At 35.9% G+C, this 8824-nt stretch overlaps 1 non-coding gene across 1 annotated transcript; it reads left to right on the plus strand.

Annotated features, from left to right (window-relative positions):
• The first annotated feature begins 7486 nt into the window (after positions 1-7486).
• LOC116826818 (U4 spliceosomal RNA) lies at positions 7487-7627 on the plus strand. The gene has a single exon (XR_004374149.1). It is a non-coding gene; the product is annotated as a U4 spliceosomal RNA (small nuclear RNA).
• Positions 7628-8824: the final 1197 nt, after the last annotated feature.

The raw sequence follows: 8824 nt of genomic DNA on the forward strand, positions 1-8824 counted from the left end.
CTTGGGTTCTTTAAGAATGAAAGGCACTATATAAATATGTTTCTAACATAATATTTCATTAGTGACAATGAGTTACCATGTTATTTTTCTCTCTCATTTCTGTGGTCTTTATATTATTGTTGCTGTATTTCTTCTTCAAAGGGAATAATTTACAGTTTTCTTGGTACTACTCAATAATTCTCCATAAATTAGCACATACATTTCCAGAAGTATCTATAAAACAGAGGTATGACATTATTTATTAGCTAATACACGTAAACAAGTCACATGCAAATCCTTTTAGAGATGGATGATTTAAATGCCTTTGGTTGTGGAGAGGGAAATAATGGTCTATCTAATGGTCCAATACAGGGTCTGAAGATTTGCTGTATACTCCAACAGGGGTTGGATCAGGTCTTACGTGATTAGAACCCCGCTATTAAATAATACATTACATTACTTCTTGCTAACCCAAATATTAACATGTCATAAGTATTATGAGAAAAAATCAAGCACTTCCTTAAAGCCATTATATCCTTGTCATATGTTTAGAATGTTGGGGGCAGAAAGTATATTTAATAGTTCTTTCAGAGTGGTATCTTTTGAAAAATGGTTCTCAGGATCGTTTGTTTAAGAAAATAGTGGTTAAGCTTACATTCCCACAGCTTGTATGGAAGTGGTGGGAGTAAATCATACAGTTGTTCTCAGGCTTTCTGTCAAGTTCAGGCAGGTGGTTCTTTGCAACTCTAAAAGACATGAGAAAATTGGCCCACAGTACTAAATATAGCTCACAGCTTCAGCAGCACTTCCTTCCAAACAATTATAGCTAGAGTCCAGCATTAGTTTTAAAAAATTCTTAGTGTTCGCCTTGCTCTTTAAGAGACTATTGGAAATAGCTATGATAGTATCAGGAAAAGAAAGATAGATGAAAGCAATCATTTAAAGCTATTTAAATCTTGCAAGCAGGGAAATTCCTTGCCTGGGAAAATCTTTTAGATCTTCCAACTGATTACATGGTTTGTAATTTGAAATGTGAAACTAATGTTAAATAATTTAATATTAATGGGATAACCACAGGATGAGCTAATTTTGCCCTTTTAATAGTTTTTGTGTTCTTTTTTGCTCCTTTCATTTCTGATAGTAGAATCCCCTTCTCCATGGCTTCAGCCAAAAGTATCTGCCACAACTGCTTTCTTATTGTGTAATGACCTACTGTAAACACTAAACTTAATTACTGGAGTCTTCAAGGTTTTGGCAAGTTCTACTGCACACCACTCACCTCTCCTATGAGACTCTAGCATCATTAAATCAGAATGAAAGGGTAAGGAGCCCCTTGTCATGTTGACTCCCAAGAGAGTATGCTAAGCACCTTCTCCCCTCCCCTCCCTACCCCCAGCAAGCTAAATATAATAGCTGCAGATAGAAGCTGGTCATATTATTAACTCAGAATAATATTTACTGTGCATTTAGCCCCCTTTTTTGTTCATAAATTGTTCATGAGCCAAACCTAATTTCTGGCAATGTATTCGATAGTCCAAATATTTGCTGAATGAGAAGTCTTTAGCCTATGGATCATTCGTATCTGCTCCCTTGGACAATCCTTCTTGATGGTTGTGTTGTTAATCACCCAAGTCACATTGTACTGTTTCTGCTCCAGACTGGATATCTGCAATTTCTAAAATTAGAGAATAACAAATGGCAAATAGTGCATACTCCACATCCATTAAGTGTTTTTGGACAAATTCATGCAAAATCCATTAAACCTTCTGTATGTATTAACAATTCATGGTTCTCCAAATACTCAGAGGTAATGCACTATAAATAAATGAGCAAACAATAGCATGCTGTAATTGGAACATCATGTGTGAAAGTGTTGAAGTATTTTCTTTAAATAGTCTATCAGCTCTGCTTATAGTTAACTTTTGTTTTCCTACAAGCCCCTTTAACATGAAAACATTCAACTCCTAGTTCAAACGAAGACTAATATGCTCAAGTGAAATTTACTGTAAACTATAAATCATGCTTCATAGATTATTGTATTCCACAGATTAATGTTTATTTTAAACTCTTTGGAAGGACAGGCAAAGATGACCAATAACCAACTCAGTATCTAGCGTTTGAAATCAGCTAACTTAAAAGTGTTCTCGCAAGACTAGTGTCATGAATTAATATTAATGCTTGGAAAATTTATCAGATAAAAGTGTCACCTACTGAGCATTTAATTAAGAGAAATATAAAATAAATGGTATTATTGATTGTTGATCTAGCAAAATGTGTCTCTTAATTCCTAGTGAATTAACTGATAGACTCATAGACTTTAAGGTCAGAAGGGACCATCAGGATAATCTAATCTGAGTTCCTGCATATTACAGGCCACAAACTTCACCACCCAATCATGTAATAGACCCATAACCTGGCTTAGTTACTGAAGTCTTCAAATCATGGTTAAATGACTTCAAGCTACAGAGAATTTACCATGTACAGTCATTTTAAATCTGCAACTGACCTGTGTCCCATGAGGCAAAGGAAGGCAAAAAACCTCCTAATCTGTCTCCTGTAGCTATTTGTGTATTTTTGCAAAATCTACCTGCATGCACTCACAATTATATCTTTGATATCTTTCTACCAGCCTGGCTTTGATGCTGCTACTGGAACTCGCCTATCTGCTTAGGCCAGAATTGATGCTACATTGGCATCTGATCAGCATGGAATCTCTGGGAATAATACTGAAGGGAATTAGAATTCTGCAATAAAAAGCTGAAAGTGCTGTCTCATCAGGAAAAACGATTTGCACTAAATGGACATACCATCTCCAGCCAATCTACTCATGTTGTTTTAAGAAACAGAAATCAGGCAAAAGCACCACTCCAAATATGATTAGTTGAAAAAATCTTTAAAAATAAGTATGTCACAAATATTTATTCCAAAAATATTGAAAGACTATGTAAATTAATAGGTGGAACAAAATATTTGCAATTCCAGAGTATTATAAGTTGATTTGTGTTAAAAACTGAGCTTTGCAGCATTATATTGTGTTCTATAAATATAAAAAATAAATAATGTTTAAGAAAGACTAATCCTTATTCTGATGTAACATCCTTCATCTTAAAGGATTCCCACAGGCCCAGTTGTGGAACGGTTATTCATGTTGCAAAGTACATACTCACACAAGTATAGTAGTCCCATTTATTATTGATGCTAAATGGTGGTTATGCCTAAAGCCTTTTGGAAATGGGTTTGTTTGGCTTTTATGGAAGATTTTTGTTCCTTCTGTGCAGATTGGTGTGAAAAATGCTTACAATCTTATGAGTCTATGACCACAAAAAATGGACCACACGTCTGGAGTCTGTACCTACTCCACACCTTCTCTGCCCCTTTTTGCTCACCTTGCGCCTACATTTCAGTAGCAGCCCTTGTTTAACCCCTTGTGCTCAGGAGCAGCAGTTCTGACCAGCTTTTATTTAGGCCATTTAGCCAGGAAGTCAAGGGTATTTGCACAACCCTTTACCCCATCCCGCCTCCACTGCACTGCCACATGTGCCTGGCCATGATTTGGGCCTTACTGGGAAAAAAATTCTCTTTACAAATAACAAACATTTGTCTTGGCCCAGTGTATAATGAATATCTAGTGATGTACAATTAAGAAATAATAATAACACAAAGTACACGATCTTATAAAGCCATGCTCTTTGCTTGCAGCAACAAATGTACTAAAATGTCAGAGTTGTCATTGTGACAAGTGATTACGTAAATTATAATTGTGACATAATTTGAAATTAGTTGTTTGCTGATAAATTCTGTTATTTGGCATGAAGACACTGACGTAAGATAGTTGTATGTTCAGCCATGCCAATAGCTAAAATAACTATAAATTCTTAGCTAGGGAGCACGTGTTAATAAGACTTCACTGCTGTTTACATGGGGCATACATTAAATTGATTAACTTTATAATTTGGGTGATGATTATACTTTTCCTGTCTTAGAATGATGGTAACTTACAGCTATATTTTTTAGAAGAGTGGAGGTTTAAAAGATGGAATCTGGCTCTCCCAGCAGATTATATTACTTATAGTACAAAAGAATAATTTATCTGAGCCTAAATCTGAGTTCACTGTATTTGTATAACGGATGCCCTTTTCCCCACCGGGAAAGCCATTGCAAAACCATAAATTGTTTGAGAAATAACATATGGTTTACCACTAACAGCAAAAATTATAAGTGGCAGTTAGCTACTAAACATACTACTGTCTCAGATTATAGTGGCTTTATTTACAATTTAGTTTTTACAGTTTATAGACTCGATTTTGTGTATTATATATCCACAGTCCTGGCTTGATACTTTTGCATATTTTTTGCCTCAGCTTCATCAGACTTCTGATTCAAGATTTAGAAGTTACTGTCTGGAGATATGGATATGCTATTGTTGTCCAAATCTAGTAAAAGGTTCTTTCTTACTTCAGTAGTGTGACAGGATCGGTCACAGAGACCCCCTTGGGACTGTTGCCTGATGTGCTAAAATTACCTCTGAGCCCATTTTTCTTGCCAGCTTGGGACTCCAGAACTCTGTCTTGTTGAGCCAGACACACTAGCCTGCTGCAACACAGACCCAGGGTCTGAGCCACACCTCCAAAGCTGCAGATTTTGCTGAAAACAGCTCAGCAGGTCACCTGTCTCCAGCACCCAGACACCCAGTTCCCAATGGGATCCAAACTCCAAATAAACCCATTTTACTCTATATAAAGCTAATACAGGGTAAATTTGTAAATTGTTCACCCTCTATATTACTGATAGAGAGAGATGTATAGCTGTTTGCTCGCACAGGTATTAATCACTTGCTTTGGGTTTATTAATATACTTAATAAAATCACTTTTATTTCAAAAGTAGGATTTAAGTGATTTCAAGAAATAATAGCCAAAACAAAATAAGTTACAAATCAAAATAAAACAAAACATATAAGTCTAAGCCTAATACATTAAGAAACTGATTACAGGTAATATCTCACCCTCAGAGATGTTCCAATAAGCTTCTTTCACAGACTAGACTCCTTCCTAGTCTGGGCCCAATCCTTTCCCCGGTACAGTCCTTGTTAGTTCCAGAAGACATCTCAGGTGGTAAGCAGGGGTTTTCTCATGACTGGCGGCCAATTTGTCCTGCTCTACCCCCTTTTATAGCTTTGGCACAAGGTGGGAATCTTCTGTCTGTGCTTGTCCCCATCCCTGCCTCATCAATGGAAAAGTACAGGGATTGAGATATGTTCCAGTAGCATGTGACATGGTTACATGTCACTGTAAGACACCCTCCCTCCCCCCCCAGTTTCCATTCTTCCTGGGTTGACCCACAGATACACCGGAATGTTTGCAGGTAAATAAACCATTTACAAACAATTGTCCCAGTCAATGGCAGCCATCAAGATTCTAAGCCACCATGAATGGCCCACATTTTGCATAATTACAATAGGACCTCAGAGTTTTACTTCATATTTCTAGCTTCAGATAGAAGAATGATACATACATACAAATAGGAGGAATATATTCAATAGTTTTTAACCTTTGTTATGATAACTTACAAGAGACCTTTGCCTAAAGCATATTCCAGTTACATCATATTCACACTCATAAGCATATTTCCATAAAACATATGGAGTGCAACGTCACAAGTAGCCTCAGCATTTAGAGTGAAAAACTGATTAGTTACTAGTTTTCTTGTTCAATTGTTGACAACAAGTATAGCTACTGACAGGGTGTTTATTCTGCATCCCATCTTTTTATCCTCCACAGAGTTCAGACAATGTCTAGCAATTTTTATACCTATATATAGAGAGAGAGAGAGAGGGGATAAATGTTCATGATGTTATACTAATTAGTGAGGGACTAATTCTTGGTATTTACCATTATTGTGAAGTAGCAAGAAAAGGTTTATTTTATTTTATTCGGAGAGAAATATTTATTCAGATGATAGAGAGCTATATGTAGTATTTTTACATGGATTTGAACTATCTAGCTTAGAAGTGATTTGCAGTTTTTACATAAGTAAATGTAACACTCGTGGATCTAAGAGTTGTTTGTTATTTATACACTGAACTAATCCAATACAGTCAACCTTCCCCATATTGCTCTGCCAAACCCTTGATGTATGGGACCCATCTTCTGGTATGGGAGGATAGTCTCTTCCCCTTGCCTTCACTGTCCTTAGCATCTCTGCAATGACTGCCGTAGTGGTTCCAACTGTCATAATAGTTTATGCAATGGAGTTGCTTATTCACAAGGAGCTTAACTAAGAGACCTCCACATTATTTCATATAGACAACTGAGCAGATGTCAGATGATAAGTTTTAGTCACTAATGACCCAGACTGCTTCCAAACCGGTGTGAGAAACCTCATTTCCCATTGCCACATTCCAGAACTATTCATATCTTTCAACCTCTTAAAAAAGATGATAAAAATGTAATAGGTGGTTTGTACATTCGTTGTATGGAAACATGTGGCAGGTGGAAGTGAAGATTGGGCAAGTGTGTATATTTTTGTTCTATACCAAATGAATCATGTTATATGAAAAAATTGCTCTTTCACATTCTGCTCATAATGTCCACAGCTGATATTTTTACTGAGCTGTAAATAAGTACTTAATAAGCAGAACAGCATGGGGGGAAACACCATAAAAGAATAATGTGGCTAACATTGCCATATCAGAGCTGTTCCACGGTTGCCTTCAGCCAAAATCCTGTTTCTTCTCAATGTTAAATTATTATTCCTTTTGTTTTTTTAACAAAAAATTATTTAAAAAATGTTTTACATTAACAATAAACTTCTCTTAGATTAAATCCTGAAAGAAAGAGATAAATGCAAGGGGGTGAAATCCTGGTCCCATTAAAGTCAGTGGCAAAACTCCCATCAACTTCAGTGTATGGGGTATGAAGTGCACACTAAGGCTGAGATTTTCTAAGCTACTGAGACTCTAGTTCATTCGGTTACTTAAACACATGTCTAAGTTTAAAAACATGAGTAGTCCCATTTAAATCAATATACATATTACAGTACAGACTAAAAACTGCAGCATCAGACAAGAACTCCTTCAACGGTCACAGACATACAGAGTAAGATTTGCTATTCTTAATCAGTACTTTAGGGAAAAGTGATCATCTAACCAATGATTAAAATAACCAGTGGTGTTCCTTTAGAGTAAATTATCAAGTGTCAGATAAAAGCGCCTAATAGCCTCAGAGAATTGTGCTCTCTAGCTTTTGATCCTCCTTATTGACTCATTACTGTTAGGCAACTATTAGGAAAGGCTTATTTTAAACTTCAGACACATTTTTAAACCTCTAACATTGTTCTTTTCATCCAAGTCTAGTTTGAACTACATTACATATATTGCAAGATAGCAGACATAATTGTCTGTTGGTGCTAACGGCAAAAGAAGTGTTTGCTTGAGTATGGGAGATAGAAGGTCTAGCAGGAAATGGATCAACAAACCATAAAACTACAATTTTATGTTACTGTTTAGAAAAGTTTCAGCAGTGGCAGTATCGTAGCCAATGAGGTTAATCCGAGGCGCGATTATTGCTAATTGAAAACTTTTCCCAATACCCCGCCATGATGACTTGAAATATAGTAGGCATTGGCAATTTTTGACAGTCTCTATGGAAAAAAAACAGTTGTTAATATAATAAAAAAAAATAGGAACCATCCATTAATAGAAATTGACAAGGAGCAGGTGTTAGTGAGTCTGTCTTTAGATATGTTTTGTGAAGTTGGAGAGTCGTTCGCACTGTAGTTACTTATCTAGGGACAAGTGCTCAGAATTGTATTGTATCTATGTGCAACAATGATTTTATTATTTATTCTTTTCTAACCCTCCGAGTGTTCTCTGAACCACTTGCAGCCCAAAGAATCCCCCACTTCCCGTCTTAAAATTAGCGAAGCCTGGATATGACTCCATCTAAAATCTACCATTGCTGTTCCTTGGCTGGAGAAATGGCAAAGCACAAGCCACTCGCTTTCCCCAGAGGGTGAATATTCTGCATTTCCAGCCCTCTCAGAAAATCTCTACCAAGAACAAAAGGACCAAGATCTGTCTCTCAAACCTGGAGCCCTTTTTGGTAGTGCATTGCCTGCAAGCCTCATTCCAAACCTAGAAACGAGGCCTTGCAACCTAACAGTGATGATTAACTTGTGTGTTGTTGGTAAAATCTAACAATAGTCAATAAATTAGCATTGCTATTGAGGAAAAAAGCCAGATATCATCAGATACAGAGTGACATATGAGTAGAGCTGGGAGAATAATTAATTCTGTGTATAATAACTCTTTTTCTGTTAGTGAGTTGCTTGCAAACAGAATGTTTATTTTTAAATTAATTACTTATTTGAAATTATTCATAAAATCCATTGCAAGTGTTCAAATGTCAAAACTGAGTTGCTTTGACTGGACACACAGATCATATGATATGTTCATGTTCATTGACAGGATGAATTTAATTCTTAGGATCAGGTTTCTGGTATGAATACTTTGGAATACCAAATTTAAATTTTGCATTCAGTGAATATTCAACAATATTTGCGTAAAAGTCATTTGTTTCCATGAACTTTATTATCAGTAAACTCATTTACTAAAATTTTTGCAGAAAACAAACACAAAAAACAAACACAGAACACAGTGAAAGCAAATTTATTAAAAAACTTAAATAAATGTTAGAAGAAAATATTTTTCTCTACAGAGCTGTATTATCAGATTGCAAAATTAATGCTTATGCTGTTATTTTAAAAGAAAAACTAATAGGCTAATGTTGAGTTGTCTAATACAATGTATACACAAAGGGATTTATTAAGCTTTCTATTCATGATTTG

This window comes from Chelonoidis abingdonii, chromosome 10, assembly GCF_003597395.2.
Source record: "Chelonoidis abingdonii isolate Lonesome George chromosome 10, CheloAbing_2.0, whole genome shotgun sequence".
NCBI classification, from domain to species: Eukaryota; Metazoa; Chordata; order Testudines; family Testudinidae; genus Chelonoidis; species Chelonoidis abingdonii.